Genomic DNA, 27,089 nt, shown 5'->3' with positions numbered 1-27,089 from the left:
ACATTATTTTTTAATAGTTGGAAGTTTTTCTTAGATTTGTGTTGTTGTTTTAGATGGTCCTTTTTGTTTCAAGAGACTTACTGGAAATGTTTTACTTTTTAAAAATATTCACTTTACATTCTGTTTGTAGCCCCATCCCACCTCCCCTCCAGTCTCATCCTCTCTTCTTCCTCCCTCCCTTCTTCCCTATTCCTCAGAAAAGGGCAATTCCCTTTCCCATCCACCCCAGCTCATCAAGTCCCATCAGGACTGAGCTTGTCTTTTTCCCCTGTGGCCTGGCAAGGCTGTCCCTCAAGGGGGAAGTGATCCAAAAGCTGGCAAGTGAGTCTATGTCAAAGGTAGCTCCACTTCCTGTACTAAAAGACCCACATGAAGTCTAAGCTGCCCATTGGCCAACTCTTTGTAAGGGGCATAGGTTCAGTTCATGCATGGTCCTTGATGGATGCTTCAGCCTCAGCAAGCCACTACGGGCCCTGGTTAGTTTGCTCTGTTGGTCTTTTGTGGAGCTCCTGTCACCTCCAGGTCCTTTCCTCTTTCCTCCCACTTTTCCACAAGACTCCCCACGCATTGCCCAGTGTTTGGCTTTGAGTGTCAGCATCTGTTTGAAGCTTTGCTGGGTAAAGCTTCACAGAGGAAATCTGACAGGCTTCTGGCTGCAAGCTTAGCAGAGTATCTTGCATGGTATTAGAGGTTAACAATTCTTCCATAGGGTGAGTGGTTGGTTGGGCCTTGCATTACCTGGGCATTCCCTCAATCTCTGCTCTATCTGCTCTATCTGCTCTATCTTTATCCCTACATATCTTGTAGGCAGGGTAAATTTTGGGTCAAATTTTTTACATTACTAATTTGACTCAAAAATGGATGTATGTTTTAAGAAACAGGTATCTTCACGTGTCTCTAAAATCATTATGAAGTTTTATATTCATGTTATTTAAAGGGAGGATATTTATTTCCTCTTTCTTCATTTTTTTCTCTATTTCCTAATGTTTTTGAAACTTTGATATTATTGACGCCTTTTATTTTGACATTTTAAAATAAGTTCAATTTCTGTCCCCTTTTGACAGAAATAGTAGTATTGAAAATAAAATTGATCCAGTAAATTGACTGACCATTGAGTTACTCAGTTATGTGTTTTATGCATGGTGCTGGTCTCTCATGTATGACATTCCAGATAAGTTATTTGCAAACAGCATAATTTTTATTTATAAGTAATTTAAATGACGATATCCCTCCTTGTGTCTCTCTATACAAGTGTTTCCAAACATAGCACTACCTCTAGAACACACCCTACTGGTTTATATTAATTTGTTGTTGTTATTTTTTTTATTTTTTTTATTAATTACACTTTATTCATTTTGTATCCCCCCATAAGCCCCTCCATCCTCCCCTCCCGATCCCACCCTCCCTCCCCTTTCTGCATGCATGCCACTCCCCAAGTCCACTGATAGGGGAGGTCCTCCTCTCCTTTCTGATCTTAGTCTATCAGTTCTCATCAAAAGTGGCTGCATTGTCCTCTACTGTGGCCTGGTAAGGCTGCTCCCCCCTCAGGGGGAGGTGATCAAAGAGCAGGCCAATCAGATTATGTCAGAGGCAGTCCCTCTTCCCATTACTATGTAAGCCACTTGGACACTGAACTGCCATGGGCTACATCTGTGCAGGGGTTCTAGGTTATCTCCACGAATAGTCCTTGGTTGGAGTATGAGTCTCTGGGAAGTTCCCTGTGTTCAAATTATCTTGTTCTGTTGCTCTGCTTGTGGAATTCCCATCCCCTCCAGCTCTTACTATTTCCCACTTCTTGGATATAAAATTCCATTCACTCTGCCCATCAGTTGTCCATCAGGCTCAGCATCTGCTTTGACAGTCTATACTACAGAGGCTTTCAGAGGCCCTCTGTAGCAGGTTCCTAGGTTGTTGCCTGTTTTCTTTTTCTTCTGATGTCCATCCTTTTTGCCTTTCAGGATGGAGATTGAACATTTTAGTTAGGGTCCTCTCTTTTGCGTAATTTGTTTAGATGTACAGATTTTAGTGGGTTTATTCTATGTTGTATGTTTATATGAGTGAGTATATACCGTGTGTGTCTTTCTGCTTCTGGGACAACTCACTCAGGATGATCCTTTATTTTTCATTGCTGAATAATACTCCATTGTATAGATGTACCACAGTTTCTGCATCCCAGATGTTGTTATTTTTTTTTACAGATCAATTACAATTTATTCACTTTGTATCCTAACTGTAGCCCCATCCTTCATTCCCTCCCAATCCTACCTTCCTTCCTTCGTCTCCTTCCCTGCCCTTCTCCGAGTACACTGATAGGGGAGGTCCTCCTCTCCTTTCGTCTGACCCTAGCCTATCAGGTCTCATCAGGACTGGCTGCATTGTCTTCCTCTGTGGCCTAGCTAGGCTGCATTACTTTTAATCTGCATTATTTTGGACTCTTTGTCAATCTACACACTTTCAGAACCTAAATCTAAGCACAGTACCTCCCTGGCATTAACTTGCATAAAATACCGTGTTTTCTGTCTGTTTGTTCTGATTGTCTTTTATTCATGGAGACAGTGGTATTTTAAAATATGGCTTTGTGCAGCTCAGTTTCCAGTGTTCATAAGCTCAAGTTATCTGTGAAGAGAGAACCTTACCTATGAAACTGATGAGATCAGATTGACCTGTGGCTTTGTGGTTTTTGTTTTAATTTTAAGTTTTGTATTTAATTTGTTCTTTTCATTTTTCATTCATTCATTTAGTTAATCACTTTGTAGCCTGATCCCAGCCCCCTCCTTCCTCTTCTCCCAGTTCCACCCTGATGCTCTCTCACCTATTCTCCTTTCTTTTCTGAGAAGCGGATGTCCCCAAAGGGTACATAGTTCAGCAGCTTTTGGATCCTACGAGAGCAGGGGTTGTTTCTGACTCTGTTGCCTGCCTTTGGATCCCCTACCTGGGATACTTTATCTGGTCTCAGTGGCTAGGATGTTCTGAGTCTTTCTGTGACTTGAGATGCCAGGAGAGACATTCAAACTTGTTTACCTCAACCACACCTCTGCGTGATCTCCAAAACTTTTGGAGAGATTAGGGATACAAGGGTCATATCAAAATATAATAAGGTTATTTTACATTAAGCCCATAGCCATCTTCAACTGAAATGGAGAGAATCTCAAAGCAATTCTAATAATATCAGAAAGAAGACAAAGTTGTCTGTTCTTTCCATACATATTTAATATAGTACTTCAAGTCTTAGCTAGAGCAATAAGACAACTGACGGAGATCAAGGGGGTACAAATTATAAAGAAAGAAGTCAAGGTATCTTTATTTGCAGATGATATGATTATATACATAAGTGATCCTAAAAATTCCACCAGAGAATTCCTACAGATGATAAACATTTTCAGCAAAGTATCTACACACAAAGTTAGCTAAAAAACAAACAAATACAAGAGATTTGTGAAGAGCTGCTTGTTTGTTGATCTTTGTTATTACGTTTTCAGCGACAAACATGTTTTTACTCTGGCCTTCATCTTGGACAGAGATAAGCAGGATGTTTTGCCAAGCTCCTTTTGTTTGTGTGATCTTGGAGATCACGCAGAGGTGTGGTTGAGGTAAACCAGTTTGATTTCTCGGTGAACCCCTTCATTGTATTGATGTGCTTTGCCCTGGCTAAAGAAAGGAGCTGTGGAACAAACCAAGCTTTTACTGACAGCCCATTTGAACTGATCCTGTGTGTTGTGTGTTATTATTATTATTATTTTTAATCCTCACTCCCCATTCAGGAACTGTTTGACTCTGCTGGTGAGCTCCAGCACAAACAGTAGCCATCTTATATTCAAATGAAAATCTGACTAAGAAAGATATCTGAAAACAACACATTTTACAATAGCCTCAAATAATATTAAATATTTGGGGGTAACTTTAACAAAGTAAGAAAATATGTATACAATATATATTGATATATAAAAATAAATATATATAATAAAAACTTCAAGTCTTAATTTAGAGTAAACCCTTAATTAAGAATAAACTATGAATTCGGAATATGAAGAAATTGTCACATGAAGGAAAACTCTCCCAGCCTTTTGTATTGGTTTAATTAACATAGAAAAATGGCCAGTCTACCAGTCTACCAATATATATATATATATATATATATATATATATATATATATATAGAGAGAGAGAGAGAGAGAGAGAGAGAGAGAGAGAGATTCAATGAAATCCCCATCATAATTCAACACAATTCTTCACAGATCTTGAAAGAAAAATTCTCAACTTCAAATGGAAAAACAAAATAACAAACAAAGAAAAACCCAGGATAGATTTTTAAAAATGCTGAACAATAAAATTTATCCTCATTCCTGAATAGAAGTTGTAATATAAAGCTATAGTAATTAAAAAACTGTGGTACAGCCATATGAAAAGACACATTGATCTATGAAAATGAACTGAAGGCACACACCTATGGACACATGATTTTTAAAAAAGAAGATATCAATACAAACTGAGGAGCAAGATGCAGCATTTTCAACAAAAGATCCTGATCAAATTGTATGTTTGCATGTATAAGAATACAAGTAGAACCGTACTTATCACTCTGCACAAAATTCAACTCCAAGTAAATTAAAAACCTCAACATTAAACTACATTGAACCTGATAGAAAATAAAATGGGAAATTGCCTTGAACGCATTGACACAGGGAAAACAACAACAACAAAAACAGATCATTAATAACACAGGCACAAATATCAACAATTAATAAATGGAACCTCATGAAACTTAAAAGCTTCTGTAAGACAAAAGACATTATCATTTGGACAAAGTGACAACTGCAGAATATAAAAATGTTCACCAAATCCACTTCTGATAGAGGACTAATATCGAAAATATATAAAGAACTTAAGAAAAGAGATCACACAAAACCAAATTATCCCATTAAAAATAAATTTAAATCTAAACATAATTTTCAACAGAGTAAACTCAAGTGGCTGAGAAACACTTAAAGAAATTTTCAACATCCTTAGCCATCAGGCAAATGCAAATAAAAACTACTTTGTGATTCCACCTTACATCTGTCAGAAAGGATAAGGTCAATGACACAAGTAACAGTATATGCTGGCCAGGATGTGGAGCAAGGGAACACTTGTCCATTGCTTGTAGGAGTGTAAACTTGTACAACCACTATGGAAATCAGTGTGGTGATGTCTCAGAAAGATGAAAAATTACCTGTTCCTGGCCAGGTATACCACTCTTGGGCATATAACCCATATCTCTTCATTCTACCACAAAGACATTGCTTAGTGGTGTTCATTGTTGTTCTATTCATAATAGCCAGAAATTGAAAGAAACAATCTAGATAGTCTTTAACAGAGGAAGGGATAAAGCAAATGTGTTGCATTTACACAAATTATTATTGTGATCTTAAAAAGAAAGCAAAATAATCCTATACAATTTTATATTATACAATAATAAAAAACAAAATCATAAAATTTGTTGGCAAATGAGTGGAGCTAGAAAAATCATCCTAGGTGAGGTAACTCAAACCCAGAAAGATAAATGTAGTTTGTATTTGCTTATATTTGAATATTAGGCACTAAGTAAATGGTAATCAAGGTAAAATCCATAGACTCAGAGAAGTTAAACATAAAACATGTGACTTGAGGTGGAGAGGAAATACTTGTATCTCCCTGGAAGTTAAAAATACAAAATATTTTATAGATAAACTGGGGCCATATGAAAAGGAAACAGGAGGATCAAGTAAGGAGGGGGAAGATATGAGAAAAGAGAATGCAAAATTGGGTGTGGTTTGAGGAGTGATATGGAAACCTAGTGCCATGGAAACCTCCTAGAATTAGAAAGATGATATTAGTGAAGTCTCCAAACAATGAAGGAGATGGAGTCCTAACTTACCACCTCTTGTCACCAAAGTAAGCTTCAGTATTGGGACTGGATTACATTCAATTGAGTTTTTGGCCAAATGGTCCCTAAGAAAATACCCAGCAACTGAGGATATTGCCAAGAGGATAAGTTGCTCTTCACAAACTGATAGCAAGGCTCTATTGGTGAAGACAGCAACCAAACAACCCACTGATGTGGAGAGGGCCAGCTGGTGCCTCTGGAGATCCTTCACCCCTATGTTGATGTTTCTTTAGTTCAGGAAGGTACTTTTCAGGCTACCGAAAAAGAAATCTAACACCAATTTAACAACAAAACTGACTGCATAATCACAATATACTTTCAAATTTGTGGGACCTTTGGTTATAGGAGCAATTAACCAAAATCTGATTTGACTTAAGCCCCACTTTTCAAGATGTAACTCATACAAGACACTGCTTGGGTGGCCAAGAACCAGAGACCTAGGATAAAACCAAATACTATAGATAGATAGATAGATAGATAGATAGATAGATAGATAGATAGATAGATAGAGAAAGAAAGAAAGAAAGAAAGAAAGAAAGAAAGAAAGAAAGAAAGAAAGAAAGAAAGAAAGAAAGAAAGAAAGAAAAATTGCTATACTCAGAGATTAGAGATCAGTGCCTTAGTTGGCCTGCCTCAGAGAAGCTTTCCCCTGGAGCAGATGGGAATAAATACAGAGACCGACAACTAGACAATACACAGACACATGCATGTGCACACACACAGACACACACATAGTGACAGAGACAGAGATTGGAACACAAAGCTCTAAATGGAATATTTTGATCAAATCCCTACCCTCAGAACTCAGGGAAACCAACTGAAGAAGAGGCAGAAAGAGTGTAAGGGCCGGACAGGATGGAAGATACCTGGAGAGCAATGTCCATCCTCTAAATCAACAGAGCTAAGCTCACATGAACTCACAGAGACTAAATAGCAAGCTCAGGGGCTACAAGAGTCGACATAGGTCCTCTGTGTATGTATTACACCTCTCAGTTTAGAGTTTTTATGGGACTCATGACTATGCAAACGAAAGGATCTCTGATTCTTGTGTTTTCTCTTGGGCTCTTTTTCACTGCTGATTTGCCTTGTCCAGCTTTGATATAATAGCTTTAAAAAAAAAAAAAACTTTGTGTATGTTGGTTTGTTTTGTTGTTTTTGTTAAAATCCTGATTTGTTATAATGGAAACAGAAAGGGAGTAGATCCAGATGTGAGGGGTTGTATGTGGAACTGGGAGTTAGAGGGATCAGAATGTAATCTGATTATATCATATGAGAAAAGAATATATTTTCAATACAAATTTGAAAAGGAAAAAAAAACCCTGGATAATTTCAAAGTGAAATACTAGTTTTAAAAACTACTATATTTCACTTGTAAGGGAAAGCATTCAAGAATTTATAAGTCTTCATATTGATATCTGACATGTCCATATCACAGATATATTATTCTTACACCCAATTAAAAGAAGCAGCTGTTGCTTTCCCACCTCCATGTTTGTCTTTGTTCGTTAGACCTAGTATGATCTTCTTCATGGCTAATGACACCCTTCCAAAAGCACAAACAATTTCTTTATGTCTTCATTATTAATTAAAATACCCATTCTTGTTCATAAGTTATAGTTGCTGAAACTTTGCCCAATTTACCATAGGCAGAGACTGCAAGATCAAAAGGTTAGTCGAAAGTAATGGAGTTTATCAGCAATTATAACATTAGTAATGAAAGTTGTCTAGTTCAGATTTCAAGAGGTTCAATTTGTGGTTATAAAAGTAACAGTTACCTTTCTGTTTCTGGGTTATCTCACTCAGGACAATCTCTTCTAGTTCCATCCATTTGTCTTGATTCCTTGTTTTTAATAGCTGAATAATATTCTATTGTGTCAATGTAGCACAATTTCTGTATCCATTCCTCCACAGAGGGACATCTAGGTTGTTTCCTGATTCTGGCTAGTATGGATAGAGCTGCTATGAACATAGTTGAGCAAATGCCCTTATTGAAGGGTGGGGCATCTTTTAGGTATATGCCCAGGAGTGGTATAGCTGGATCTTGAGGTACTGCTATTTCTAATTTTCTGTGAAAGCGCCAGATTGATTTCAAAAATGGTTGTATAATTTTGCACTCCCACCAGCAATGGAGGAGAGTTCCCCTTTCTCCACATCCTCTCCAGCATATGTTGACACTTGAGTTTTTGATCTTAGCCTTTCTGATGGGTGTGAGATGGAATCTCAGAGTTGTTTTGATTTGCATTTCACTGATGACTAAGGATGTTTAGCATTTCTTTAAATGTTTCTCTGCCATTCCATGTAGATCTCTGAGTGAGGGGAGCGGGGGACTGCCTCTATCATGAACTCAGTTGACTGCTCTTTGATCGCTGCCCCTAGTGATGCAGCCTTGCCAAGCCACAGAGGAAGAGGCAGACAGTCCTGATGAGATGTAACAAGCTAGAGGCAGATGGCAATAGTGGAGAACTCCCCCTTTCAGAGGACTAGGGGAAGAATATAGGCAGAAGAAAAGAGGGTGGGACTGGCAGGAGTAGAGGGAGGGGGCTTCAATTAGGATATATAATAAATAAATTGTGAAAAAAAAGAAAAAGTTAAAGTTACAGTTATCTGTATTATACTTTAGCAGTCTCACAAATGTGACAGTGCACTTTTCTATTTATAATGAATAAAATTTAATTTATTTAAAGGTCTTTAATCATTTTCAAAACTATAGCACGAGTCTATCTATATACTATGTTAATTAATAAAAATCTGTCATTAACTGTAAATTCATTTTTACTGTTTTACTAATCCTCTGTGCCTCAGTATACAACACCAGCTACTTTGTGTTGAAGAATGTGATAACACAGACTGCATAGTCTTACTTCTCTCTTTCATCTCTTTCCTCTATCATTTTTAGGGGAATTTATTTATATATTTTTTGGAATGTCCACCTTTTAACAGCACAGGAACTAAAATCCTTCTCTTCTCCCAAGAATCTGGTATTCTGCCTGCATAAGAACATGGAAGAAAGAACTGATAACATAATACGAAGAGCCTATAATAAAAAGAGACACAAAACACATTTACTACTTAATGCTAAAGAGTGACTTAGGAATTTAGTGGAATTATGATGCAAAAAAAAAATGTTGAAAGGAATCCATAGTAGAAGAGATACATTTATTTAGTAAAAACCAATCTTAATGATTAAAACCATTGCTGAAGCTCTTACAATATCAGAACTCAAAATATATTCCAAAACACTAGTGATAAAGACTGCTTTGTACAGGCGTAAAAACATATGGGTAGAACAGTGGAATGTAATTGACGAAGTGTAGGTAAACCATCAAAGCCATGACAAACTCAGTGTTAGAAGAGAAGATCAGTCAGTCAATATATGGTTGTATGAAAATTTTATATACACACAGAATGAACATATATATATATATATATATATATATATATATATGATTTAATGTGCATTTTATGTTGTTTGCAAATTCTACAACCTTCATAGTATATTTTGATAGAAGTCTTTATTACAATATGGATATTATAAATGTCAAACTAATGTACATCAACATGGTCAAATGACCAAAGCATACTTTCAGGAATAACTCCATAATCTAAAACTACTAATGTTGATTTTAATGCTTAAGCATCAAATGTTTTCTTACAGTGACAAACAGTCACTATGAACTAATTTCTGGAAATATTTTTTTTTTACACACACTTCAAAAAATCATAAGAGAATACTTTGACTTTGTGTCTTTCAAATAACACATTAGTTTAAAACACTTTTTTGTAAATGGTTATAATTTAGAATACGTATTACACATTTCTACATATGCATTTTCATATGATGTGATTTACTTAATAGAAATAAAGATTCGTTTAATGCAGTTAGAAAAAATTGTTAAATTCTTTGATTTTGATTTATAAAACTTACAAAATTATAATTCACACAAGGAGCTTCTCATAGGAAATTGGCTACAGGTCTATACACTAGCGAGGTTAAAATAACTGTCAAGAAATTTTGTTTAATTTTCTACAGTATAAGTATGAAATATTTTTTCTTTCAAATGAGTTACTATTTAACTCTGATTATTTATGACAAATGCAAAACTAAACAAAGCGGCTTCAAAGGCTGGAAAATTAAAACTGTTGCAACAAACTTGATTAATTCAGAAGCAGAAGAAGAACACAGCATTAAAGCAGGATAACAAATTCTTGGGATACAGATAGAAGTACATTAAAGACTAGTAAGGCAGTGCAGTAGAGAAATCCTAGCTATAACATCTGCACTTTAAAAATATTTAACTGGTAAATATGAATAAAGCTTCTAATCTTTTTATGAACTTTAACCTGATTTTTTAAGTATCAATGAGAGAACTTAAAAAAAAAAGAATTACAAAGTTAATTATTATCATATTCATATGACAGGGAGGACTCCTAGTCATGCATATTGTGCTAATCTTACAGATTTTGTATGCGTGGATATACGTGCTTTTTACAATATGTGATACTTGGTATCACATATTTTCTATATTAGCAATCCATACAAAAAAAAAAAAAAACAGAAATTATTTTCATGTGGTAGAAGCAGAGTGTTCTCATCAGCTCAGAGGATGCTAAAGAGCAACTTCATTTGGTTGTTTGGATGTTCATTTCACACCAGCCACCTCGAACATGTTGCCCAAGTTTGACCCCAAGGAGATCAAAAACATGGGCGGAAGGCACACTAGAGGCAAGGTTGGAAGGTTGACACCACATCCCAGTTGGCTCCCAAGATCAATCCCCTGGACCTGTCTCTGAAAAAACTAGGTAATGACATCTCCCAGGCAACAGGGGTGCAGAGGACGGAGAGGGATTGGAAAGGTCTGAGATGAAAGTAAAACTGACCACTTTGAGCAGCCAGGCCTGGATTGAGGTGATGTCTTCTGCCTCTGCCCTGATTATCAAAGCTCTTGAGTAACCATGGAAACGGAAGGAAGCAGGGAAACCTTAAACACAGAGAAAAATCTATCATTTTCTTTGATATTTTTGACACTGCCCAGCAGATGCTGAAGTAGTCTTTAGACAGAGAAGTTTCTGAAACTTTTATGGAGATCTCGGGCACTCTATAATCTGTGGGATGCAATGCGGATAGCTGGCACCCTCATGACACCATAGATGGCATCAATAGCCATGCAGTGAGATACCCAGCTCCTTAGGTATCAACAAGACAAAACATTTCATTGAAATATCATATGACCTCCCCCCCAAAAAAGTTCTAGTTTTGTCACAGCTGTCAAATGATTAGGAAATATAGATGTGATGTAAGTGAAGCACATAGAACTCAATACTTCCAAATTTTTTGTACATTCAGGGCAAGGGATTCGTTACATAACCAAAGCCGGGGCGGGGGGGGGGGGGGGGGCTGCCAGTCACTGAATTTACAAATTGTCTTCAGTGAAAGAGGAGGTTTCATGGAAGGTAAACTTCATTTAACTGGGTCTGAGATTCAGATTGTCATAAAAATGTAAAAAAAAAAAAAAAAATCAAAGTAGAATGCTAGAATCCTTACGGAAGAACAGGGAGATAGAAAGACCTGGAGGAGACAGAAATTCCACAAGGAGAACAACAGATCCAAAACACCTGGGCACGGGGGAGCTTGCAGAGAAAGATACTCCAATCAAGGACCATGCACGGAGAAGACCTAGAACCCCTGTTCAGAGGAAGCCCACAGGCTGTTCAGTTTCCAAGTGGCTACACTAGTAAGGGGTACAGGGGTTGTCTCTAACATGAACACAGTGCCTGGCTCTTTGATCACCTCCCCCTGTGGGGTGCAGCCTTGCCAGGACACAGAGGAAGATGATGCAGTCAGCCTTGATGAGACCTGAAAAGTTAGGGTTAGATGGACCTCCCCTATCAGGGGACTAAGGAAAGGGCATAGGAGCAAAAAAGGGAAGGTGAGTGGGAAAAGAAGGAGAAGATTGAAGGGGCTGAAGCAGAGATACAAAACGAAAAAAATATAATGAATGAATATATAAATAAAAATTAAATTTTAAAAAAGAATTTGAGAGGCAATGACACTATTCAAAATTAACTATTTTAAAATACTATTTTCTTATTTATTAAATAATATGAGAGTTATAAAAAATCACCAATTCCTGAGAAAGAACTTATTTAAAAGACACATGCTAAGTGAGATAGATGTGGAAAATAATACAGATTAGCCATGTTTTCTGAATGATTTAAAAGTCATTATATATTTTTTTAATTTTTGAGATTATAATATAAGGATATATCTTCTCTCTTCTCTTCCTTTTCCTCCTGTGGCCCCTCCTATGAAACCCTTATCTCTCTCTGAAATTCAAAGTCTTTTAAAAATTGGTGTCACATATATGTTTTAAGTACATAAATATAAGCTGTACTGTTTATATATGTTATTTATATGTATTTTTATGTGTTTGTGTGCAGGGGAAGATCTAGCTAGAGGACTCAGAGGAGATGTATGGTAGGTGATGGATAAGAACAAAATATTATATTTTATCTTTTCTTTTTAAGATATGATAAACATAATGAAATCTACACACCTAAAGAAGTGTATCGGAGAGGGGCCAAGATGGCGGCACCGGGAGAACACCTTGTCTGAGAAGCGGAACAACACACTCCGTGCAGCGACCAGGAGACTGAACTCTGGGCCCTAAATAAACAGCGATCGACCCTGTTTCCCAGGTGAGAGGAGGCTCCCACGGTGTGGGAAGCGGTCGGGTCCACTCTTGGCTGCCCAGCAGGAACCCGGAAGAGAACCCAGCAATGCAGGTTTTGGGTCTCCGGGCTGGTGCCTCAAGCCTGCTCATCACGATCAATTTCCCAGGCTGATTGGTGGGTACAAGGGGGCCTAAGGCTGCGAGTCCCAGTCGCAAAAAAAAACCCACGGGGAAGGAAAGTTGCCAGACTGGTTACGGGTCACCTAGTCTTTCCCTGGAAGGTCTCTCCGACCACGGCGGGTACCTGCCACCATCATAACTGAGCTCCCGCCGTGGGCGCATAGCCGCTGCGCGCCCAGCTCAAAATCCCTACTCCCTCTTCGGAGGAGGCAGGAGGTGCCCAACAGAATCTGCCACAGACCACATTGTCTGTACCCCAACCTGAGATCGGGGCTGAGAAAACCCAATCCTTTCAGGCACTCCCCCAAACGCCGCCATCACCCTGTCCCAGCAGAGCAGAAGGATAAAGAGGCGCACAGCGGCTTCACAGTGCCGGAACTCCAGTGCTGCCAGCCGCTCCTAGCAAACAAACTACAGCTCGGGATCTGGGACTGTGGTCATCCTACGCGTACTGAGATTCTCCTGGGTCCAGCGCAATAAGGTCTAGCAGCAAATTCTATCACCGGCGCACCCCCGCCCCCACGGCAGAGAAACACCCGCAGGCTCAGGGCTCAGGATCCCACTGAGAAGCCCCAACCCCTGCTGGCACTCCCCTGAAAGCACCTCCATAAGCTTGCCCTAGCAGAGTAGAAGGTCAGAGGGGAAGGACAGAGAGGCAGCCTGCCAAGGACACAGCACCCTCTCTCCAGCGGCCCCTAGCAGAGAAACTCAAGCTCTGGATCTGAGGACACTCAACCCTACCCGGTACTCTCTTGGGATCAGCAAACATAGATTCTACTGCTAGGCTGCTTCTGGAAAAAAGATCTGGGCCCGGGATCTGGGATTGAATACACTCACCCTAACTCTTTCCTGCACCACCCAGGGACCAGTCAACACAACCCCTCCTGGCAGAGGGAAAGAACAAAGAGGCAGCACACAGGAAAGGTGGACACCGAGTCCTGCGGCCACAGTGTCACAGAGCTGACTGTTACCCTACCCGTGCACTTCTGCAGCAGGACCAAAACTGAGAGTAGTAAGCAAGGGGAACCCCTGTGCATTCCAACTGGTCCTGCAAGAGAGTGAGTGAGCCTTCTAGGGAGAGATTGCCCCAGACCCAGGGCCTCTCCACAGAAGCAACCAGACAAGATCCCTGCCACCCACACTCCTAGTGTGGGCATCAGAGGGATTCTTGGGATAGCGACATTGAAGCCTCTGCCTTGCCGGTCCACCAGGGTAATCCAGGCAAACAATCCCTGGATCTCAGTCAGAACTGTGTAATAGTGGCTTGCAGGCCACTGCAATAGTCAGAGAATCCGTGCATGCACACTGCGCCCACTAAAAGCACACGCAAATAGCGCCAGCGTCACATTCTTTACTTAGGCAAAACTGAAAACACAGTGCACACCTCCAAAGCAGTGAACCTCTCTCATCTTCCTGAAAAAACAGTACAGAAAACAGAAAGAGAGGATCATAGCCCAAACTACAATCTCGAGGAACAACCAGTGAGGATTATAAATAACCAGATGGCTAGAGGCAGACATAAGAACACTCCCAACAAAATTCAGGACATAATGATCTCACCAGCAACCCCACATAACAATGGACACTTCAATTCACTAGATATACAAGAAAACGACCTCAAAACTATGTTTCTCCAGCTATTAGAGGCCCATAGAGAAGAAATGAACAAAGCCCTCAGAGAAATAACCAAAGAAATCAAGACTAACCAAGAGGAAACAACTCGTGCACTCAGAGAAATGACCATGAAAATTGAGGCAAACAGAGAAGAAATGCACAAAGCTCTCAAAGAAATGTCCACACAAATGAAGGCAAATAAAGAAGAAATAAACAAAGCTCTCATAGAAATACAGGCAATTATACCCAAAGAAGTAGAGGCACAATTAGTGATACATAGAGAGGAAACGGACAAAAAAATAGAAGCTATCATTGAAAAACAGGAGTCCACATTCAAACAGATGAAGGAAATGGTGCAAGACATGAAAACAGAATTAGAATCAATAAAGAAAACACAAATAGAGAAAAACCAGGAGCTGGAGAACATAGAGAAATGATGAGGAACCACAAAGGTAAGCATCACCAACAGAATACAAGAGATGGAAGAAAGAATCTCAGGAGCCAAAGATACACTTGCGGAAATTGACACGTCTCTCAAAGAAAAAATAAAATCAGAAAAGTTCCAAACACAAAACATCCAAGAAATCAAGGACACCATGAAAAGACAAAACCTAAGAATAATAGGAGTAGAAGAAAAAGAAGACATCAGGCTCAAAGGTCCGGAAAATATTTTCAAGAAAATTATAGAAGAAAACTTTCCCAACTTAAAGAAGGAGATGGCCATAAACATACAAGAGTCCTACAGAACACCAAGTAGACTAGACCAGAAAAGAAATTCTTCACATCATATCATAGTCAAAACACTGAACCTACAGAACAAAGAAAAAATTCTAAGAGCAGCAAGGGAAAAAGGCCAAGTAACATATGAAGGTAGACCTATCAGAATCACACCAGATTTCTCAACAGAAACTATGAAAGCCAGAAGGGCCTGGACAGAAATCATACAGTCCTTAAGGGACCACAGATTCCAACCCAGACTACTATACTCAGCAAAACTTTCAATCAACATAGACGGAGAATTAAAGATATTCCAAGACAAAACCAAATTTAAACAATATCTACATAGTAACCCAGCTTTACAGAAGTTACTAGAAGGGAAACTCCAAACCAAAGAAAACAACTACATCGAAGGAAACAGAGGAAATAGATAACTACACAACAAAAAAACCAAAAGAAGACAAGCAATGAAACTCAGTGACACCACCAACACCACATCTAAAATAAGTCACAATTGTTGGTCACTAGTTTCTACAACATCAACGGACTCAACTCCCCAATTAAAAGACACAGACTAACAGAATGGTTGCGGAAACAGGATGCAACAGAATGCAACATTCAAGAAATGAATGCAGCATTCAAGAAAAGCAACATCCAAGAAACACACTTATACAACAAAGATAAACACTACCTCAGAGTAAAGGGCTGGAAAATTGTCTTTCAAGCAAATGGTTCCAGAAAACAAGCGGGAGTAGCCATCCTAATATCTAATAAAATAGACTTCAACCCAAGTTAATCAAAAAAGATAAGGAGGGCCACTATATTCTCATCAAAGGAAAAATCCACCAAGAGGACATCACAATTTTGAATATCTATGCCCCAAATACAAGAGCACCTACATTCATAAATGAAACAATATTAAAGCTTAAATCACACATTGATCCTAAAACCCTAATAGTGGGAGACTTCAACACTCCACTCCCCCCAAGGGACAGATCAACTAGACAGAAAACAAATAGGGAAATAAAAACACTTACAGAGACCCTCCTAAATCAAATGGACCTAATAGACATCTACAGATCTTTTCATCCAAACTCAAAAGAGTATACCTTCTTTTCAGCACCTCATGGAACCTTCTCCAAAATAAACCATATAATTGGTCATAAAGAAAGCCTCAATAGATACAAAAAGATTGAAATAATCCCTTGTAGTCTATCTGACCACCATGGACTTAAGCTGGACCTCAACAACAACAGAAATAACAAACAGCCTACACGCACATGGAAACTGAACAACCTGTTACTCAACGACAGCTGGGTTAAGGAAGAAATAAAGAAAGAAATTAAAGACTTCCTAGAATTCAATGAAACTGAAGGCACAACATACCCAAATTTATGGTACACATTGAAAGCAGTGCTCAGGGGAAAATTTATAGCACTAAGTGCCTGCAAGAAGAAATTCGTAACAGCACATACAAACAACTTAATGGCCCAACTGAAAACCCTAGAAAAAAAAGAAGCAGATACACCCAAGAGCAGCAGAAGGCTGGAAATAATCAAACTCAGAGCTGAAATCAATCAATTAGAAACAACTAAAACTATTCAAAGAATCAATGAAACAAAAAGCTGGTTCTTTGAGAAAATCAACAAGATAGACAAACCCTTAGCCAAACTAACTAAAAAGCAGAGAGAATCTATCCAAATCAACAAAATCAGAGATGAAAAGGGTGACATAACTACAGACACAGAGGAAATTCAAACAATCATTAGGTCATACTACAAAAGCCTATATGCCACAAAATTTGAAAATCTAAATGAAATGGACAATTTTCTTGATAGATTCCATCTTCCAACATTAAGTCAAGATGAGGTAGAAAGACTGAACAGCCCAATATCCCCCAAGAAAATTGAAGCAGTCATTCACAGTCTCCCCTCCAAAAAAAAGCCCTGGGCCAGATGGTTTCAGTGCGGAATTCTACCAGACCTTCAAAGAAGTGCTCACACCAATTCTCCTCAAACTATTTCACAAAATAGAAACAGAAGGTACATTACCAAACTCATTCTATGAAGCAACAGTCACCCTGATACCTAAACCACACAAAGACCCAACAAAAAAAAAGAACTTCAGACCTATCTCTCTTATGAACATTGACGCAAAAATACTCAATAAAATACTTGCAAACCGAATCCAAGAACACATCAAAGATATCAACCACCAAGACCAAGTAGGCTTTATCCCAGGCATGCAAGGGTGGTTTAACATACGGAAATCCATCAATGTAGTCCACCACATAAACAAACTGAAGGAGAAAAACCACATGATCATCTCCTTAGATGCTGAAAAAGCATTTGACAAAGTCCAACACCCATTCATGTTTAAAGTCTTGGAGAGATCAGGAATACAAGGCACATACCTAAACATAGTAAAGGCAATATACAGCAAGCCTATAGCAAACATCAAACTCAATGGAGAGAAACTTAAATCAATCCCACTGAAATCAGGGACAAGACAAGGCTGCCCACTCTCTCCCTACCTCTTCAACATAGTACTTGAAGTCCTAGCCAGAGCAATAAGACAACTAAAGGAGATCAAGAGGATACAGATCGGAAAGGAAGAGGTCAAAGTGTCACTATTCGCAGATGATATGATAGTATATATGAGCGACCCCAAGAATTCAACCAGAGAACTCCTCCAGTTGATAAACACCTTCAGCAAAGTGGCAGGATACAAAATCAACTCAAAAAAAATCAGAAGCCCTCCTGTATACCAAAGACAAAATGGCTGAGAAAGAAATTAGGGAAACAACACCCTTCACAATAGCCACTAACCACATAAAGTACCTTGGTGTGACACTAACCAAGCAAGTGAAAGACCTGTTTGAGAAAAACTTTAAGTGTTTGAAGAAAGAAATTGAAGAAGATCTCAGAAGATGGAAAGATCTTCCGTGCTCATGGATTGGTAGGATTAACATTGTGAAAATGGCCATCCTGCCAAAAGCAATCTACAGATTCAATGCAATTCCCATCAAAATACTAACTCAATTCTTTACAGACCTTGAAAAGAAGATTCTCAGCTTCATATGGAGAAACAAAAAACCCAGAATCTCCAAAACAATTCTGTACAACAACATATCATGTGGAGGTATCTCCATCCCCAATCTCAAGTTGTACTACAGAGCAATAGTAATAAAAACTGCATGGTATTGGCATAAAAACAGAAAGGAGGATCAATGGAACCGCATAGAAGACCCAGAAATAAATCCACACACCTATGAATACTCGATTTTTGACAAAGAAGCCAAATCCATTCAATGGAAAAAAGACAGCATCTTCAACAAATGGTGCTGGTCCAACTGGATGTCCACATGCAGAAAAATGAAAATAGATCTATATTTATCACCCTGCACAAAACTAAAGTCCAAGTGGATCAAAGACCTCAACATAAAACCAGATACTCTAAATCTGTTAGAAGAAAAAGTGGAGAACAGCCTAGAACTCATTGGCACAGGAGACAACTTCCTGAACAGAACACCAACAGCACAGGCTTTAAGATCAACAATCAATAAATGGGACCTCATGGAACTGAAAAGCTTCTGTAAAGCAAAGGACACTGTCATCAAAACAAAACGCCTGCCTACAGATTGGGAAAGAATCTTCACTAACCCTTTATCTGACAGAGGACTAATATCGAGTATATACAAAGAACTAAAGAAGCTGAAAAGCAGCAAACCAAGTAATCTAATTAAAAAATGGGGAACAGAGCTAAGCAGAGAATTCTCGACAGAGGAATATCGAATGGCAAAGAAACACTTAAAGAAATGCTCATCCTCATTAGCCATCAGGGAAATGCAAATCAAAACGACCCTGAGATATCACCTTACACCCATCAGAATGGCCAAAATGAAAAACTCAAGGGACAACACATGCTGGAGAGGTTGTGAAGAAAGAGGAACCCTCCTCCACTGCTGGTGGGAATGTAAACTGGTACAACCACTCTGGAAATCTATCTGGCACTTTCTAAGACAATTAGGAATAGTGCTTCCTCAAGACCCAGCTATACCACTGCTAGGTATATACCCAAAGTTTGCTCAAGTACACAAAAGAGATATTTGCTCAACCATGTTTATAGCAGCTTTATTTGTAATAGCCAGAACCTGGAAACAACCCAGATGTTCATCAATGGAGGAATGGGTACAGAAATTGTGGTATTTTTACACAATGGAATACTACTCAGTAATCAAAAAGGAGGAAATCATGAAATTTGCAGGCAAATGGTGGGACCTAGAAAAGATCCTTCTGAGTGAAATATCCCAGAAGGAGAAAGACAAACACGGTATATACTCACTTATATAGACCTATAAGATATGATAAACATAATGAAATCTATACACCTAAAAAAGATAATCAAGAGAGCGGACATTGGGTAAGATTATCAATCCTCGTTTTGAAAGACAGATGAGATGCACATTAAACATCTACTGAGTCTACTGAGCGCATTTGAAAAACTCTAACTAGCAGTGTTTTCAAAGCAAAGACTCATGACCAAACCTTTGGCAGAGTGCAGGGAATCATATGAAAAAAGGGGAGTTAATATGATATGGAAAGGATAGGAGTTCTACAAGGACCAAATATATCTGGGCACAGGGTCTTTTCTGAGACTGACATTCAACCAAGGACCATCTATGGATATAACCTAGAACTTCTGCTCGGATGTGGCCCGTGGTAGCTCAGTAACCAAGTAGTTTTCCAAAGTAAGGGGAACAAGGACTATTTCTAACAGGATCTCAAGGTCAGGCTCCTTGACTCTCCCCCCCCCCCCAGGGGAGGAGCAGTCCTGTTAGGTCACAGAGGAGGACTCTACAGCCAGCCCTGAAGATACCTGATAAAACAGGGTCAAATGAAAAGGGAGGAGGTCCTTCCCTATCAGTGGACTTGGAAAGGGGCAGGGAGGAGACCAGGGAGGGAGTGTGGGGTTGGGGAGGGAATGAGGGAGCAGGATACAGCGGGGACACAGAGTTTACAAAATGTAACTAAAAAGAAAAATAAAATTAAAAAAAAATAAAAAAATAAAATAATTGTCTGCTTAAAATCACAACAAAAAATTATTATTTTATTCATTACAGTTTATTCACTTTATATCCCAACTGAAGCCCCCTTCCTTGTCCCCTCCCAATCCTGCCCTCCCTCCCTCTTCTCCTCCCATGCTCCTCCCCTAGTCCACTGATAAGAGAGGTTTTCCTCCTCTTCTATCTGACTCTAGCCCATCAGGTCTCATTGGGAGTGTCTCCATTGTCTTTCTTTGTGATTCAAAGATAAGAAATGCCACAATAGGGCTGGAGAGATGACTCAGAGGTTAAGAACACTTGCTGTTCTTCCAAAGGTTCTGAGTTCAATTCCTAGCAACACATGGTGGCTCCTAACCATCTATAGGAAGATCAGGTATGCAGGCAGAATGTTGTATAAATAATAAATAAAACCTTAAAAAAAAGAAATGCCACAATAAAGCCAAGTAATTTATATACTCACTAAAAATATAAAATGGAGAGGAGAAAAAATAGCTATTGATGGTTAATTAATAGAAATGATTTGGAAAGAAGCTAAACATTTAATAAATTTTTGATTGAATAAGATGCAACTAGTTATATATAGATATATGGAGATAAATTAATTTGCTTTGGTAAAGGCAAGTATGCACCAGTTTTTACTGATAAAGTTTCAACATTATAAGGAGAATCTATTATTTTTCAATTCAATTCATGATACAGATTATAAAAAGTTCCAACTATTTTTTTAAAAAAAATCAGTTATTTCATCGTTTTACAGGAAGTGTAGAACAAGTAAATACAATTAATGCAGTATATAATTTGAGCTTTACAGGACTTAAATACCTACAGTTTTCTACTAAGTAAACTCATGAATCTTTTGAGAAATCTTTCCTTGTTTGAAACTGGTCAAATGTAGATTGCGGCACTATGAAGGAATATTCACTTACTACAGGAACATTCACATGTAATATTTATATAAGCTACCATAATTTAAGTGTTTATGTTCTCTGTTAATCACGTTTCTAAACTGTCTTTGCTTTTTTGTCACAATTTTGCAACTACAGTAACAAGTAGCAGAGTCTGGGCTTTTTGAAAACAACAATGTATTGTCTCTTGGTTATGGTGACTGAAGTTTCAAGAATAGCATTAGTTTCTTCATTTTAGTGTGTGTTGAGGGAGACAGGGATTTTTGATTGTACTCTCTATAAAACAAGGAAAAAAAAACAAATGAGGAGCTAGATCATTTAACCCTTCTACATACCTAAAAAGACAATTTACGTATTTGACACATCACAGCCAATATGTTTTACAGAAGTGATGTATTTTTCATCTCCTGCAAGGTCTAACCCTGAGATCGCATATCAAATGATAGATTATCAAGACAGTAGCTACGAGTCTCAGCATCTACTTTGACACCTCAATCAGTAGATTCTTTTAAATTTATTTATTTTTTATATTAATCACAGGTTATTTACTTTGTATCCCAGCCATAACCCTCTCCCTCCTTCACTCCCCATCCCACCCTCCCTCCCTCATCTTCTCCCTGCCCCTTTCCAAGTCCACTAATAGGGGAGGAACTCCTCCCCTTCCACCTATACTTTCAGAGGCCATTTGTGGTAGGCTCCTGTCCTGTTCCCTGTCTTCTCATGCTTCCCATGTCTATTGCTTTTGTCCTTTTGAATGAGGATTGAGCATCTTCCTTAGGGCCTTCCTTGTTGTTTAGCTTCTTTAGGAGTATAAATTTCAGTGTGTTTATCCAATATTATATGGCTAATATCCACTTATGAGTGAGTATATACCATGTGTGTCTTTCTACTTCTGGGTTACCTCACTCAAGACGATCTTATCACTTTTATATAGTCCTCGATTCCCGGTGTCATAGCTTTATTTCCATCTGATGTTCGTGGGGCCATGGAAAATTACCTTACTTTTGTCTGTTGACTAGATTCTTATTCATCAATGTTGTGTTACAATGTTTTGAACAATGCTATAGACAAATATGAGATTAAGGTCTGCCTAACAACCTGTTTTATCTTTATGATAATCAGATAATTTGCATTTAAATCTTATCCCACAAAAAGTGGAGATAATATATTTATATATTTCTATTGCTTTAAGATGCAAAATTGTTGCTCAAGAGCAGAAAATTCATTCATAAGCAAAAGTAAAATAGATGACTATTGTGTAAAAACTTTCTCATAAATAGCCACCTACAAATATGGATGTATAAGATTAATAACTAGCATAGTATAAATGTTCTAACCTTGAGGTCTGGACATCTTAAAGAGCATTCAAAATATATTAGTCTTTATTAATGTCAATCTTTATTCAAAAATCTTGAGTTTTATCTTTTTCTCCCAGATTTCAATATCATTTTGTTCAAAACTATTAAGTGCTTAATGATCAAAGTGTAAAGGTTTTGCTTTTTTGTTTTTATTGACACCTAGACATTACATATTTTAATGGTATTCCATGTTCTATCCTCATGTGTGTACAGAGTTTAGACTTACAGAGAAAATATTTATTTTTTATTAGTTACTTTTTATTAACTCTGTATCCCAGCTGTATCCCGCTCCCTCATTCCCTCCCAAACCCTCCTTCACTTCCTCATCTCCTCCCTGCCCCTTTCCAAGTCCACTGACAGGGGAGGACCTCCTCCCCTTTCATCTGACCCTGTTTTATCAGGTATCTTCAGGGCTCGCTGCAAAATCCTCTTCTGTGGCCTAGAAGGACTGCTCCTCTCTTGGTGGGGTGGGGAGGTCAAAGAGCCTGCCATTGAGTTCCTATCAGAGTTCCTTTACTATGGGAAAACAATTGGTTACTGAGCTACCATGGGTTTCATCCAAGCAGAGGTTCTAGGTTATATCCATACATAGTCCTTGGTGGAGTGTCAGTCTCAGAAAAGACCCCTGTGCCCAGATATATTTGGTCCTTGTGGAGCTCCTATCCTTTCCACGTCATACTAACTCCCCCTTCTTTCATATGATTCCCTGCACTCTGCCGCAGGTTTGGTCATGAGTCTTAGTATCTGCTTTGATACACTGCTAGGTAGAGTCTTTCAGAGGCCCTCTGTGGTAGGCTCCTGTCCTGTTACTTGTTTTCTCCTACGTCCAATGTACCTTCCATTTGTCTTTCTAAGTGAGGATTGATCATCTTACCCCGGGTCCTCTTTCTTGTTTATCTTCTTTAGGTGTATAGATTTCATTATGTTTATCACATCTAATAGGACTATATGAGTGAGTATTTTTTAACATATGTAAAACACACCCAACCTTTTTAGTATTCAGTATTCTTCTTTCCGGAAGACACACAAAAAAGCACTATGACATTCAATTTTGATTTTCCTTTCAAAAGAAAAACATTATGTATGCTAATGTTATTTTTAATTTATGAACTACTCTGATTATGAGTACTCTATTAACCTCAGTCTTTATTAAACTTAATGAAGTTAAGTCTTAGCAGATATTATATAAGTGATTTAAATCAAATACATGAAAAATAAAACATGCACACACACATGTACAAAAGAAATAGAAAATGAGGCATAATTAAACTATAATGGCATTCACAAATAAGAATTATTAAGAAGTAAGACCTAGGAATTCGTGTGAGCAGGTAAGATAAGTAGAAACAGGGCACTAATGTATTAGTACATAGTTTACTGGGGTGAGGACTAATACCTTGATAGAAACAGCAAATTGAATTTTTAGGCAAGTTCTTAAAAACTCTTTTTCCAATGTATTTTATAAAGGCAATCTGATGGGGGATTTTTTTTCAAGTAACTTAGTAAAGTAAAAAGGGCCATATCCACTTTAATATAAAGGTATCCTTTGGTTTCTTTAAAAGATAACTTAATAAAATATGAAATTACCTAAACTGAATGCCCTCAGAGATGACCTCTGCTGTACCTGTTCTGTAAGTGAACTCAATTTAGTATTGTATTAGTGGCTTGGGAGTCACTGACTCTTATTTTATTTTATTTTTTTCTTTTTGAACATCCCAGGCTGGTGGCACTGTATTCCCAACACAGAAGACATTGAAATAGGAGGATTGCCACAAATTCAGAGCTTTCCTAGACTGCATAATCTCTACCAATATATTAGTGAGCATAGAATGAAGCTCTGTCTCATTATTGTTAAAGGGGGCATATAGGGCAAAACCTGGCATGGGAGCACACAATTCCTGTGAGTTTTGTAAAATTAGGCCACCATTGCCTCTTGACATGCCAGGAGACTTTGCGTGTATTATCACACTGTCAGAATGGAGAAGAGTCGGAACTTCTGATTTCTCAGATTCCACTGCATAACAGGAAGTGATTGTCACTCTCAGAGTGTGTCTCTCTTTCAACACTACTTGGTGCATATTCTTATTTCTAAAAGAAAAATTGCCCATTTAATTTGAGTGTGATTCTTCATCTGACTAATTTCTGGAATCCACAGAACTAAAAGTGCTGGCTGGCATCTGTAATCCCAGCACTTCTCAAACTGGAAGGTTGAGTCCCAAGAATATGCCAGAATCTACATAGAAAAATTTTCATAGCTTAAGCAGCTGTTTAAAAAAGCATGGATTTGCCTCAGAACCATGCTGGAAGGAAAGAACAGAGTCTGAAAATATTTACCCCTGATACTCTCCCAGGTTATATCATGCATATGACTAAAACACAGACCCACACATGCATACACTGTAAATCATTAAAATACTTTAACAGTATTTAAAGACTATTTCACTCTATAGTTTTTACCATTATTTTAATTTAATGAACATTAAAAATCATATATTTTATATATAAATTAGCTATAAATTTAATTTTGAACACTTAACTACTCTTTGATAATTCAAAAATAGTAAATAATAATGGTAATAACTTTTATTTTTAAATTTAATTTTATTTATATATTTATTAATTACAATTTATTCACTTTTTATCCTGGCTATGGCCCCTTCTCTCATCTCCTCCTAGTTCCACCCTCCATCCCTTTTTCCTCCTATGCCCCTTCCCTAGTCCATTGATAGAAGAGGTCCTCCTCCCCTTCTATCTGACTCTAGCTTATCGGGTCTCATCAAGGCTGGCTGTACCATCTTCCTCATTGGCCTGGCAATAATGACAAAAGGATAATTAGTTTTATGTTTGCTTGTAAGTGATATAAAAGCATGGAAGTGGGGAGATGGTTCGACAATTATGAGTATATATCATCCTTACAGAGTACATAAGCTTACCTCACAGAATCTCTGTTGGGAACTAGGTAACTGTAATTTCTGCTCCATGGAGATTCCATTCTTCTCCTCCTTCACACACACACCTATGTACAGACACACATACATGTAATTAAATTACAATTAAAATTTCCCCCAAAGACATGAAAGCATGCTATATTTCGCTATTGTGTTTTTAAAATTGTTTTTCTTGATAATAGTATTATATAATTGATAAATAATGCTTTAGTACCCACAATGTTTTTTTTCTATTTTAAAAATGTGAGTTTTGTATGATTTTTACTCATTTTGAACTGTCATTATCTTAAGAAAAAACCTTATACAACAGTATAAAAAATAGCTTTTACATTTTAAATGCCAAATGCCTAGGTTGAAAGATTAATCAATATGTAAGAGAAATAGCTGAAAGGTGCAGTATTTTTGTCCTTTTAATAGAGGAGTAAGTTTTCTGGCATAGAGAAACTTTGAGTTGTTATATTTTTTGACAAATGAAATAACAAAATACAAACTACTCAGTTTATTTTTGTCACTTAATACATTGTAATAAATAAAAAAATGTTGGGCTATATAATGTTTATTATTTGCCCTATGATTATTGCTGCAGTATTATCTAACCTGATATCACAAATAATAAGACACAGACACCTGTTGGATATTTTATAATTGTCTTATTTACCTTGAATTGGGCAGATATTTCATTTACACTGAGTAGCCTCACCATCCATCTACCAGGTCCCATCCATCACCATCTGCCTTAACAATTGCTATCTGGACTACCTTCCATCCATAATCCCATGGTACTAATTTCTGTTCTTCATCTGGCCTTTTCATGCCATTATTGGAGTCCTTCCTCTTGGCCCACATGTTTTTCCTTTTTTTCCTCCACACTAACCCATCATGAAATCTTCCTTTCTCCTCTCTTCCTGTCCACTTGTGTCCTGTGATTCCCTCTTGGACCCCAAATCCTGGAACCTTAACCACTCCTACCCAATTTTTCCCTGTTTAATCAACCAAACAGGTGTAATGACTTAGACAGGTTTTACATAACAAGGATAGGTTTACATGAAAAATGTGCTGTCTGAGCAGAGACAAGATCTTGGAGGCCAGTGATTAACATTAGAAAACATAGCACCAGGCTAACACCCAACAATATCTTCACAGTTTTTATGATTGATTATAAAATTCAATTATAAATGTACAGGGTTTTTTTGGTTTGTTTTTTTTTTTTGTTTTGCTTTTTGTTGTTGTTTTGTGTGTGTGTGCGTGTGTGTGTGTGTGTGTGTGTGTGTGTGTGCATAGAGGTGAAATATTCCCTGTTGGCATTCATTAGAGTTGTCCCATTTTCTCATGTTATGAATAATTGTGTCAAGAATATCCTTTAATTATGTTTGGTTTTGAACTTACATATTTATTTCATTCATCAATATTATCTTGATACCTTACAGAGTAAACAAAAGCAAGTACAACAAAGTTTAAAACTTAGCTCCTTGGATTGAAAAAAATAAAAAGTCAAAGTCAAGTCTTTATTTTAATACTGCACAGAGTAAAGAGTGATGGATGATTTCTTTGGTGAATACTCTTGGGTGGCCAAAAGATGGAAATAATTTCATATTTAATGACATGGTGGGAGAAACTTAAAATGACTCAAGATCATAAATCATTGAGTTTTTTTTCTTCACAGCAAAAGAAAATTTAACATGAAGTTCTACATTATGAACTATACTATTCTTGCTTTAAAGCACAATGA

The 27,089-nt window shown here is 37.7% G+C and overlaps 1 pseudogene; it reads left to right on the top strand.

Annotated features, from left to right (window-relative positions):
- The first annotated feature begins 10,546 nt into the window (after positions 1-10,546).
- Positions 10,547-11,091, top strand: LOC129668523 (60S ribosomal protein L12-like; annotated as a pseudogene).
- The last annotated feature ends 15,998 nt before the right edge of the window (positions 11,092-27,089 follow it).

The sequence above is a fragment of the Psammomys obesus genome, unplaced genomic scaffold (assembly GCF_907164565.1).
Source record: "Psammomys obesus unplaced genomic scaffold, mPsaObe1.curated_primary_1811, whole genome shotgun sequence".
NCBI lineage: Eukaryota > Metazoa > Chordata > Mammalia > Rodentia > Muridae > Psammomys > Psammomys obesus.
Note: the sequence above shows the minus strand (reverse complement) of the source record. Positions and strands in the feature narration are given on the sequence as shown.